Source organism: Trachemys scripta, chromosome 9 (assembly GCF_013100865.1).
Source record: "Trachemys scripta elegans isolate TJP31775 chromosome 9, CAS_Tse_1.0, whole genome shotgun sequence".
In the NCBI taxonomy this organism is placed as follows: domain Eukaryota; kingdom Metazoa; phylum Chordata; order Testudines; family Emydidae; genus Trachemys; species Trachemys scripta.
This window is the reverse complement of record NC_048306.1, coordinates 42877804-42889598: the sequence shown is the minus strand read 5'-3', so window position 1 is coordinate 42889598 and position 11795 is coordinate 42877804. Positions and strand designations below refer to the sequence as shown.

Sequence of the window (11795 nt, the reverse complement as noted above, 5' to 3'; positions counted from 1 at the left end):
GGGGGTGTGGATAAGGGTTGGGGCAGTCAGGGGACAAGAGGCAAGGAGGCTTAGATAGGGAGTGGAGTCCTGGGGGGCAGTTAGGGGCAGGGGTCCCAAAAGGGGGCAGTCAGGGGACAAGGAACGGGGGGAGGGTTGGGGGTTCTGGGGGGGCGGGAAGTGGGAGGGGCAGGGGCGGGGCTAGGGTGGGGCTCCTCCCATCCTCTTTTTTGCTTGTTGAAATATGGTAACCCTAAGAAACAAGTCCTTACCCAGAGAGACCACGTTCCCATAGTTCTCCATCATTGTGTCTCGGTAGAACTCCCGCTGCCACTCACCCGGAAGGGCCCACTCTGCTGCTGCGAAGTGCACAGCTACATCTGCAATTGTACAGGAACCTGGAACAACAAATACCCCCTTCTCAGTGTCTGCCGCTCTCGGACCTTTCACGCTGCTCATCCACACACAGAGCACCAGGGGCTTGCACTGCGTGTGGGACTGGCCTGAGCCCCTCCAACGCCCACCCACACTGGGCCTGCCTGAGGCCCCCCTCTACCCTCTGCTCACAGGGCCGGCCCAAGACCTCCTGCTGCCTACCCCTGCGCGGCTGGCCCAGGCTCAGCCACTCTCCTGATCCCTTCCTCCTGTGCAGGGCTAGCATTGCTGCACATCCTCCCCTCCCTCTGCAGGTTTCTCTGTGGCCCACTAGGGATCACACTGCACTCTTTTGGCAAAAGTGGGCATTTGTCCCGTTTGCTCTTCCCAGCTGGTGCTCAGCTGGTGAGAGCAAACGGGACAAATGCCCACTTTTGCCTAAAACATCAGGCCAGCTGAGACAGGGCTTAAAAAAGGGACTGTCCCAGCCCAAACAGGATATATCGTCACCCTTTACATGAGTGAATCTTCTCCCCCAGCCTGGATCGCTGCAGATGCTAAAAGTGAGCTACCCAGCTGCTCCTGCCGGTTTCACGTCCCCTCCTCGTTCCCTTTGCTGATGCTGCTTTCCTAACAGTCTTCCTGGCTGCCTTTTCAATACAGCAGCCCCAAAATTGCTAGGTGGGCGCAGGCCTCTTTTGACACTGTGCTTTATGTTAGCAAAGGATCATCATCCTTATTTTTAGTGGACAGTCGTTATCCCCATCATTCAGTCTTCATCTTCTTCACCCTTCTCCTTTTCTGGGTTTGGGCATCATCTCCCCCACCACCCTGCAGGGCCTAGGGGGGCTGCCCAGCTGTTAATCTAAGAACCATATTCTGACTCCCCCTCGGCACCTGCACAGGCCAGTAAAGGGATGTAAAGCGCCCCCCAGCCCCGTGCACAGGCTACCCATATTGCATGCGGTAGCCTCTTCGGGGCTGCTCCTTTCCCTCCTGCACAGGTGGGCAAGGGCACGGGCGGAGCCTTGGTTCTGCTCTCCCCCAGTGCACCAACCAGCACCACTGAGCCTCTGTGGAGGTGGAAGCCCCGAGATACTTAATTGGCCTCTCAGAGTTGGTAAGACAACTCCCACCTGTTTATGCTCTCTGTATGTGTGTATATATATCTCCTCAATATTTATTCCACTCTGTATGCATCCGAAGAAGTGGGCTGTAGTCCACGAAAGCTTATGCTCTAATAAATTTGTTAGTCTCTAAGGTGCCACAAGTACTCCTGTTCTTTTTGTGGAGGGGGAAGTAATCTGTGCCTGTGACAGGGATGGTGCAAATTGCTTCCCTATGGAGCAAGCTTCCCTGCAAGGACTATAGTGAGACTCAGATGTACTGCCCCTTGCTCAAGTCTTGTGGCAAAGTCACAATTTTGCCTTATACTAGGAATCTATACAGCATTCACCATCCCTATAGTCATAGGCGTGCGCAGCACATTTCATTAGGGTGTGCACCCAGGGAATTTTTTTTTTTAAAGGCGAACATCATAAAGGTTGGGGTGTGGGAGGGCGTGCGGGGTGTGGGAGGGGATGCTGTGTGCAGGAAGGGGCTCAGGGCAAGGGATTGGGACAGAGGAGGGGTGTGGCGTGTATGAGGGGGCTCAGGAAGGGGGTTGGGGTTTAGGAGGGGTGCGGGGTGCAGCAGGGGGCTCAGGGCAGGGGGCTGAGGTTCAGGAAGGGTGCAGTGTGCAGGAAGGGGCTCAGGGCAAGGGATTGTATCAGAGGAAGGGTGTGGGGTGTATGAGGGGGCTCAGGGAAGGGGGTTGGGGTGCAGGAGGGGTGCGGAGTGCAGGAGGGGGCTCAGGGCAGGGGATTGGGGTGCAGGGTGTGGCAGGGGCTCAGGACAGGGAGTTGGGATGCAGGAGGGGTACAGGGTGCAGGCAGGGGGCTCAGGGCAGGGGGTTCCGGGTTAAGGTGCAGGCAGGGGGCTCAGGGCAGGGAGTTGTGGGGCAGGGGGATGGGGTGAGAGATGCAGGCAGGGGGCTCAGGGCAGGGAGTTGCGGGGCAGGGGGCTCAGGGCAGGGGGTTGGGGTGAGAGGTGCAGGCAGGGGGCTCAGGACAGGGAGTTGGGGTGCAGGGGGGTAGGGGGAGGGGGTGGGGGTGAGGGGTGCAGGCAGGGGGCTCAGGACAGGGAGTTGGGGTGCAGGAGGGTAGGCTGTTTGCACGCAGGCCCAGGGCTGGGGATCTGGGCTCCCCCGTCTGGGCAGGCAGGCTCAGGGGCCGGGCAGAGGGGGCCGGGCTGGGCACTTGGGGCCAGGCCGGGCAGAGGCAGCCGGGGTGAATCGCAGAGGGGCCGGGCTGCTCCCAGGGCTGGACTCAAGGCTGAGGGTGCCGGGCCGGAGCCCCCGTATAGCGCCGGGGAGCTGAGCTCGCAGCCAGGCTGCGGGGGGGCCTGTGGGCCGGGCTCACCCCCTGCCTCGGGCCTGCTGGCTCCTGGGTCCCACTTAAGGTGGGCTGGACTCAGGGGTGGCCTGACCCCCCCGGGTGGTGTCCGGGCCCCCGGCCAGCGCGGGGAGCCGTAGGCGGGTTTGGGGCCCTGGGCGCTGGTGGGGGGCAGCTGCCTTGGGGAGGGGGGGCTGTGGCAGCACCCCCGCAGGCCACCTTAAGCGGCTGTGTTGGTGCTGCCGGGTGGGAGGCTGGTAGTGAGCACATGGGGCTGTTAAAGCAGCCAGCCCGGCCCTGGGGAAGGGGAGCCCGACTCAACAGGGTGCAAGCAGGGGGCTCAGGGCAGGGAGGAGGGGTGCAGGAGGGGTTCGGGCTCCGGCCCTGCCCGGCGCCGCTTACCCGCAGCGGCACGCTCCCTGCCTGCCAGTGCCCCATGCCTCACCGCTCACCACGTCCCCACGCAGCCCCGGGGAGGGGCGGCACAGGGCTCTGCACGCTGCCCTTGCCATGCCTCCAGGTACCGACCCTGAAGCTCCCATTGGGCGCGGTTCTCCGTTCCCGGCCAATGGGAGCTTCGGGAGCCGGTGCCTGGAGCAACCCCCTGGCCCCAGAGACATGGTGCCCTGATGGCTGCTTCTGAAAACAGCACGGGGCCTGCGGCACCACGGGGGCAAATCCTGCGGGCCGGATTCAAAGCACTGAGGGGCCAGATCTGGATCTGGCCCATGGGCATTAGGGTGTGCCCGAGCATTAGGGTGTGCCCGAGCACACCCGGCACACCCTGTGCGCACGCCTATGCCTATAGTATATCTGGCACCGCCCCCATCTGCAGCAGTCACCAAATTGCCCCCTTCTGGTGAAAACCCCACAGAAGAGGGTAGGGAGACTTCAGTGGCTCCATAGATAGTGATTCAGTGGATTTCCGGCACAGCTGATGTGGGAGATGTGCATAACACACACCTATTGTCCGGGCTCCCACGCTGCTCCTGGATTGCACTCGATGGTTGGGAGGCTGCTGATCTTCTGCCTGGGGACGGAGCTAGGTGGAACGATCAGCCTCTTGTCTTTAAACAAATTGGTGCCAAATCAGCTAGGGCCAAATCTTTATGTAGGTCCTTACTCAACCTTTCCTGCTAATTCAGGGTATGTCTACACTGACATTGCCATAGCTATGCCAGCCTAATCTTGTAGTGTAGGCACAGCCTACACCAAGAGAAGGGGTTTTCTGTTGGTGTAGGAACACACACCCACACCCAAGCATGGGGAGCTAGGTTGATGGAAGTTGCATCTACACTGATGGAAGCATTCTTCTGTTGACATAATTGCGCTTACATCAAGAGTTATTTCAGCACAGTTTCAGCCCCATGAGTGTGGATTTCTCACACCCCTGACCGACATAATTAAGTTGACCTAATTTTTCAGCATAGACCAGGTCTTACATGTGCAACCTAAACCAATACATGCCAGATTTAAATTGATGGAAGAGTGTCCACACACACAGCTGAATCTGTATAACTAAATCAGTTTAACATCACACCTATATGTAAGCAGAGTCAGGATGAGCTCTACCCTGACATCTGGTGGTGAATTATGGCGAGTGTGGAAAAGAACTCCAGGGGCTGATCTGGTTTGCATAGGCACACCCACTCGCCTAGCATGAAACAACAGCAACTCAAAGTGGTTACTTTGGCTGGTGTGGGATCCCCAGTTTCTCTATTATTGGGGCAGGAAGAATAAAGTTTTGTTACCCTGATTCTGTGAATCAAGGCTAGTGGAACTGTTGTATGACAGAAGGACTGAGTGAGTCCTTCACCATTACCTAAGTAGCACTTGCTTGACAAGTGGCATGGGTTACAAAACCCAGTGAATTGAGAGAGGAGGGGGACAGGTATTGCTTCTTGGCTTGCTGAGCTGTGGTGCAAGTGAAATATATTCTCTAATAAAATTTAAGTCTGATGGTATGGGCCCTCTTTGAGAGTTTGAAGCACCAATTGCACTATCTCCTCTCTCCACTGTTGAATGTCAGAGCTAACTTTGATTCTATTAGGAGTCTAGTTACAGCTGCTGAGCTGAATTCACTTTGGGCCAATGGTGCATTAGCACTGGGGCTCCCCTACTATGAGCTGAAATTGCTAATAGCTGAAATCACAAAAGAGCTAAAGTTATTAAGAGCTGAGATCACTGAGACTGTGTTAACTAGTGGGGGAGCCTGAAGCTATATTGCTAAGCAGCTGGCCGAGTGGAGCCTCACGCGGACAGTTGGAGCGGAGCTGAGCGACTCACAGGTCGCTGAGCAGGGCGGAGCGGCTGGAGAAGCAGCGAGCAGAGCAGAGCCTTGTGGGAGCGGCCCAAGGAACAGCTGAAGTGGAGCAGAGCTGAGCAGCTGCCAGAGTAGTTCGTGGATGGTGGGAGCGGCTCACGGGACAGCTGGTGGAGTGGAGTGGAGCGGCTCGTGGAGAAGGCTGCGGCGGAACCCCACGGAGAGGCAGCCAGTCGGCCTCGGATCACGTAAGGTGCCCCTTAACACCCTGCATGCCTCCCCCCCCCCCCGCTTGAACTCTGGGGCTGCACTGACCAGGGACAGAGACTTTGGGGGGTTGTTGGACTTTTGGGACTTTGGTGATCCTTGGGTTGCTGGACCCAAGAGACTTTGGGGTTGTTGGACTTTTGGGACTTTGGTGATTCTTGGGTTGCTGGTTTCAAGAACCAAAGAGAAAGGACACAGCCCAATTTGCTGGGGTGGGTTTTTGCTCATGAAGCCTGTTTGTGTTGTTTTTCCAATTTAATGCTGATGTCGTTTACCTCATGTTATTAAACATTTTCTGTTACACTCAGACTCCGTGCTTGCGAGAGGGGAAGTATTGCCTCCTAGAGGCGCCCAGGGGATGGTATGTAATTGTCCCAGGTCACTGGGTGGGGGCTCGAGCCGGTTTTGCATTGCGTTATTGAAACAGAACCCCTAGATACAGAACCCGGCCCTTGTTGCTGCCAACTTAGATGGGCAGAAGGGTTACATATAGTTAAACTGATGCAACTTCTGTGTGTGGACAAGCCTTTAGAGCCAGATCCTCATCTGGTGTAAATCAGCACAGCTGTCTTCATTGGAGTTATGCTCATTTACACCAGCTGAGGATCTGTACCTTATTGTGTAACCAAATATAATTAATTAGTTGTCAAACATTTTATTAAATAACCTGGGGGAGAGTTTCAAAAGCAACTGTGATGGGGTATACCAGGCTCAGAGGGCCCCCTGCTGGTGGCTTCAGGATCCTACCACAGCCCTTCCCCAAAAAGGAGCAGTGGAGCTGTGGCCTAGAGAGGCTGCAGGGAGCAGCCAATCAGGGCCTAGCAGGCACATACTAAAGGAGCTGTAGTCAAGAGCAGGCATTAGTTACTGCTGGGAGCCAGAGAAGTAAAGATGGTGTTTATGGTTGGTGGTACCAGGGGAGTAAAAGATGCTCCTGGCAGGGTGCTGGGATGTGTTGTAGGAGCAGCAGTGATCTGTATGCTCTGTATGACCATGCTATGTAATGTAATGTATAACCTGTATGCTCAAAAGGTCTGTTATACTCTCCCCCCCACATACTTTTGTCTCCTCTCCCTCTCTAAATACCTGTAAAGTGGCTTTCCCGCTCCCCCTCCCTCCTGGAATGCTTGTGGGATAAATGGGCTGGTTAAACAGTTGGAAAATCAGAAGAGCTCCCAGGTAGACAAGGTGCCCTGGTGACAGTAGTTTGTAATTGTCACCCCTTGCCCCCGGAGCAGAGCGGTGGCTCGGCTGTGGCAGAGTCATTCCCTGGGCTGCCGCTGCTTGCGGAGAAAAGATGCCGCTGAAGAGAGAAAAAACATGAGAAAAAAACATCCCTCCCCTCCCCCCCTTTTCCTTCCTTGTCCACCTCCTCCGCTGGCACCAGCTGGGCTTCAGAGCTACCAGGAGCTCTGCCCACCAGATTGTGGCTTTTGTGCTATTCTGTCAAGGTCTCCTTGGATGTCTTGATGTGAGAAAACTGAAAGCTTGGAAACCCTGTTAACTTCCAAGTGACAGGTGCCTATTGTAGTGCTGCATGCTTGGTTTCCAGCCAATGGTTCCCTTATTTCTTGGTGGCATATTAATTATTATTATTATTAAGTCCAGTAGGGCCTAGAAGCCTCACGTGAAGTCAGGCTGTGCTAGAAGCTGTACATATAGAGTACAAAGAGTTTACAGAGGGTGGACGAAAGGAGGTATCCCTATGATTTGGGGTATATTTACACTGGAAAAGGGAGGTGTAATTTCTGGCTTGTGTAGACATACTCGTGCTAGTGCTGATCAAGCTAGTGTGCTAAAAATAGAAATGGAGCCACAGTGGTGCAAGGAGCTAGCCATCCTGAGTGTGATCCCACCTGAGACCCTTGATAAGCACTCAGGTGACTAGCCCCTCCTGGTGCTCATGCTGTCACACTTCTATTTTTAGCACTCTAGTTTGATCTGAGCTAGCACCAGTATGTCTCATCCAGCTGGGCATGATGCCTCCAGCTCCATCTACCTACAGATGGAGAACAGAGGCACAGTCAGACTAAGTGACTTGTTCAAAAGTCACCCAGGGAGTCACTGGTAGAGCTGGGAATTGAACGCATGTTTCCTGCTTCCATACAGTTGGATTGCCGCTTCACCTGGAGGTCTCAGGACAGTAATAGGCTGATTAGGCATCAGCTGGAGTATTGTGTCCAGTTCTGAGCACCACATTTCAGGAAGGATGTGGACAAATTGGAGAAAGTCCAGAGAAGAGCAACAAAAATTATTCAAGATCTAGAAAACTTGAGCTATGAGGGAAGATTGAAAACATTGGATTTGTTTAGTCTGGAAAAGAGAAGACTGAGAGGGGACATGAGAACAGTTTTCAGGTACATAAAAGGTTGTTACAAGGAGGAGAGAGAAAAGTTGTTCTTCTTAACCTCAGAGGCTAGGACAAGAAGCAATGGGCTTACATTGCAGCAAGTGAGGTTTAGGTTGGATATTAGGAAAAAGTTCCTAACTGTCAGGGTGGGTAAGCACTGGAATAAATTGCCCAGGAAGGTTGTGGAATCATCATCACTGGAGATTTTTAATAAAGGTTAGACAAACACCTGTCAAGGATGGTCTAGATAATACTTAGTCCTGCCACGAGTGCAGGGGACTGGACTAGACCTCCTGAGGTCCCTTCCAGTCCTATGATTCTACTGTTGTAAATGTCCTGTGTCCCATGAGCATGAGCCATTAAAGAGCTGCATGTTAATGTAGTGCATTGTGATGGTGTCACATAATGACTGTGCCCCAGGACACACAATAGTGTCCTGCAGTGAGGCATCATCACAACTAACAATGCAAACAATGCAACACAGTATCATGGTGCCCTGGCTATCATGCCAGCAGGATACCAGTACTTGCCATTGATGCACTTCATGCGTTGTGCTTTATAGAATACATCTGTACAGACAGAGAGACCATTCATCCCAGCCTGAAATACAGCTGCTTCTGGGGTGGAACTTGGCAGCCAATTTGCACCACAACAGTGTGACAGAGGCGACAAAGTGAAAAAATGTCTTCGGGGGCGGTAGCAACGGCCGAGCCCTGGGCCCTTTAAACTGCTGCTGGAGCCCCTAGCTGCCGCTGCTACCCCGACGGGGCCAGGGGAGGGCACTTATCGGTATAGGTCGGGCCGGGGCTGGCTCTGACCACCCCATCCCCTTCCCTTCCGGAGGCCAGAGCCGGCTCCAACCCAGCCCCATACCGGTAAGTCCCTATTTCTACTTTCACCCCTGCATACTCCTGGAGGGACGGAGTCCACCTCAGGATCTTGGCATTGCCCCTTTAATCTGGTGCAGCCATGGCAGGGTGAGTGGTCAGTGTACACAATGAAGTGGTGCCCAAAGTGATCCAGCTGCAGCATTTAAAAAGCCCACCCCAGGACCAGGCATTCCTTTTCTATGGCTGTATAGCTCTGCTCCCAGGGCAGCAGCTTCCTGCTCAGGTACATGATGGGTGTTTCTCCCGCTTTGCATCAGTGTGCATCGGCACCACACCCAGCCCTGTGTCTGGGGCATTGGTGAACACCATAAAGGGCTTATCAAAGTCTGGGTTTTCCAGCACCGGGCTCTTGACCAGATCCTCCTTCAGTGTGCAGAGAGTCCCCGAGAGCTCTCTGGCACTGCCTGGTCCAGACCAGCTTGTCTGGCTTACCCTTCTTGCATAACTCAGTGATGGGAGCTGACACAGAGCTAAAGTGGGGCACAAACCTCGGGTAGTGCCCCGTCATCTCAGTAAAGGACTTGGCCTGTTTATTAGTCTGGGGAGCAGGCCAATCTCTGAACACCTCCACCTTGGTCGGCTGTGGGGAGAGGGGTGGGGGGCATCATCTGGGAAGGGGGGCGGGATGGATCCAGTTTGGGGGCTGGCAGGGGGTGCTGTTAGCTGGGGAGGGGGGCAGGGGAGTGCTATCATCTGGGGAGAGTGGCGGGATGTATCCTGTTTGGGGCCAGGGGGAGTGGGGCAGAACATGTCCAATTTGGGGGAGGGGACGGGGGATGCCTTACTCTGGGGAGGGAGGCAGGACAGGTCCAATTTGGGGGAGGGAGCGGGGGGGTGTCTTCATCTGGGGAGGGGGGCAGGTGGGTGCCTTCGTTTGGGGAGATGGGTGGGACTTGTCCAGTTTGGGGGAGGGGCGGGGGGGGCTGTCATCTGGGATGGGGGGAGGGCACGGGGGGGGCGCTGTAGTCTGGGGAGGGGGCAGGACGGGACCAGTTTGGGAGCAGGGGGTGCCACCATCAGGGGTGGGGGGCCAGACGGGTCCAGTTTGGGGGATGGGGTGGGTGGGTGGGTACCATAGTTTGGGAAGGAGGGCAGGACAGGTCCAATTTTGTGGGAGGGAGTGGGGGGTGCCGTCGCCTGGGGATGGGGGCGGGATGGATCCTGTTTGGGGCGAGGAGCACCGTTGTCTGTGTAGGGGGGCGGGACGAGTCTAGTTTGGAGGAGGGGGCAGGAGGGGAGAGGACAGCTGGATACATTCAGTTTGGGGAAGGGCGCGTGGGGTCACCATCGCTGGGGAGGGTGGTTCCCCCCCCTCAGAGCCCACCCTGGGGGACCAGACATGCACAATCTCTCCCACTCCAGAGCCCAGCTGTGGGGACCCCCATCCCAGCCATGTGCCCCCCTAACCCCCAGAGCCCAACCATTGGGGCTTCCTGGCCCAGATACACACAAACACACACACATACCCCAGAGCCCAGCCACGCTCTCCCTTGCCCAGATACTCACCACCCTACCCCCCAGAGCCTAGCTTTGGCCCCCTTATCCCAGACACCCTCCCCCCTACCCTCAGAGCCCAGGGATCCAGAGGGAGAAACAACCTGATGCTGGGTCCCAAGCTTGCACGGCATTTCCTGCTCGCTGTCTCCTTCCCTCAGGGCATGCGGGGAACTGCAGGTGCCAGGAACCCTCTGCTCCACTCCCCGCTCTCCCCCCTCCCTCCCCCCCCCGCCCAGCAGTGTCTTCGATCTATTTGTGTGGGGGAAAGAAATTTCTGCACACACAACGTTAATTTCTGCAAAATTCTGCATTGTGCAGGGTCACAGAATTCACTCAGGAGTAGATCTCAGAGGAGGCTGCTAGCTGAGCTAGGAATAGGAGCCAGAGGTCCTGCATTCCTCTCCCATGCTCTAACCACCAGGCTGTGCTGCCACCTTATGGTAACTGTAACACAAGTACAGTTGTACAGTCCCGACTAGAGAAACCTCAGCAAGCTGAGAGCAGCTCCCTTCAGCCTCTCCCAGTCCGAGCCTTCAGGGTGCCAAGCATACAAGCCCTGCCATACCCACCCTGAGACACGCCAGCTTTAAACCCAGGGCCCCGCCAGGCCCGTCACCTGCCAGGGACTAGGACAGCGAAGTATGCTAGCACCAGTGCAGAGCTGTGCACGTACCCTGGCTGCAAGCCCTCCCCAGAGCGAACGCCTCCCACCTCCTGCTGAGCCTCCACTGCAGGGCAAGGCCTGGGCCCAGCTGGCCTGTCTGCACAGTCTGCTCCGGGCTGGCCATGCTGTCCCCCACTCATCTCCCGCAGGCTGAGCCAGTACTCAGTGCAGCTCAGCCCCTCAGTCCTACTCTGCCGTGTTAGCCCCTCAGCCCCGCAAGCGCGAAGGGCTGAGTGAGACCTAGGAAGAGTGCGTGTGGAGTTGCAATAGGTGACCCCTTATCTCTCAGTACTGCGCTAACACCCCAGCCTGATGCCAGGGGGCGCTCTGCTGCCTTGCTGATGGGCTGGAGGCACAGGGCTCTGAACACAATCTCTCAGGACTCTCTGTAGGGCCAGGGACCAGACAGAGCAAACACATCCTCGCTCATCAGTCCCCAGCCGGGTCTGGCACTGTTGCTCTGGGCTCTGTCAGGGGCTGCAATTCCTGGTCCGCTCCAGAGGCAGCTGCATTTCAGGGGCGGGGGAGTGTCAGGTTGTAGGAGGGTTGTAACCCCACTACGGTCCACTGTGGCTGGAGAAAGCAGCTTTTAGGCTGAGCTGATTGGGGGAAGTGGCTGCAGCTGGGGCCACGCCCCAAACAGACTCAGCTGGCCCTATAAAGGCCAGGGCAGCCAAAAACTCAGTAGTCTCTCTTTGCACTCAAAGAGAAGGGCCTGGCTGCAGCAAGTTAGGGAGGCCTGGCCTGACTAGCCCCAGGCTGCAGCCTAGTGGAAGGCCAAGAGGTACTGGGGGTTGTAGAGGGTAGCCTGGTGCCAGGGCCGGCTTTAGGAAGTGCGGGGCCCAATTTGAACATTTTCGGTGGGGCCCCAGCAGGGATGATTTAAAAAAAAAATTCATGTAAAAAAAAGCCTTTCATTTCTTAGCAACCGGTTCCCTATAAAAAGTTCTGATTTAAGGGATGTGCCACAGTATGTATTTTTTGTACCAATAGGATTACCATATGTCCATATTTTCCATAATCCCGGATGGCGATTTAAGAACCAAAAAGCCTGACATGTCCGGGAAAATACAGATGT

At 55.7% G+C, this 11795-nt stretch overlaps 1 protein-coding gene across 1 annotated transcript in view; it reads right to left on the bottom strand.

The window, feature by feature from the left end:
- Positions 1 to 276: 276 nt before the first annotated feature.
- APLN (apelin) overlaps positions 277 to 11795 on the bottom strand; it is a 51220-nt gene continuing 39701 nt past the window's right edge. Inside the window, exon 4 of the transcript XR_004647137.1 lies at positions 277 to 377. The gene's annotated coding sequence lies outside the window, so the exon portion shown is untranslated. The remainder of the gene's footprint in view (positions 378 to 11795) is intronic.